Source organism: Lupinus angustifolius, chromosome LG19 (assembly GCF_001865875.1).
Source record: "Lupinus angustifolius cultivar Tanjil chromosome LG19, LupAngTanjil_v1.0, whole genome shotgun sequence".
NCBI lineage: Eukaryota > Viridiplantae > Streptophyta > Magnoliopsida > Fabales > Fabaceae > Lupinus > Lupinus angustifolius.
The window spans coordinates 7393729-7394281 of NC_032027.1; positions in this window are offsets into that span (position 1 = coordinate 7393729).

Consider the following 553-nt stretch of genomic DNA (forward strand, 5'->3'; position numbering starts at 1 on the left):
AGTCATCATGACTGAGAAATTTTGTCACTGGGCTGCGAATTGTGGAAAGAATTGAAAGACCACTAAAGTTATATTGTGACAATAGATCAGCCGTGTTGTTCTCCAACAACAATAAGATTTCAGCAAAGTCGAAACACATCGAGATTAAGTTCCTAGTTGTTAAGGAGAAAGTACAAAGTGGACAGCTTTCCATAGAACACTTAGGCACTAACTCCATGATTGTTGATCCTCTTACAAAAGCTATCACGCCCAAAGTCTTTCATGAGCATATTGCTCACATGAGTGTTCTGCAATGTGAGGATTTTTTGGTTTAGTGGGAGTTAGAATGTGCACACCTTTTATTATGTTCTATGTAATTTCAGTATTATGTATGGATACCTGTATTCAAACTTCAGTTGATTAATCATTCAGTTTGGTATTCTGTCTTTATCCTTTGTACAATAAGGTTTTATGTTATTATTAAAGATCTCACTAAAGTTAAGTAGGACCAGTTGAAAATTGACATGTACAGATCATATTCATGTGATTTTCATGCTACACATTTCATGTTGAA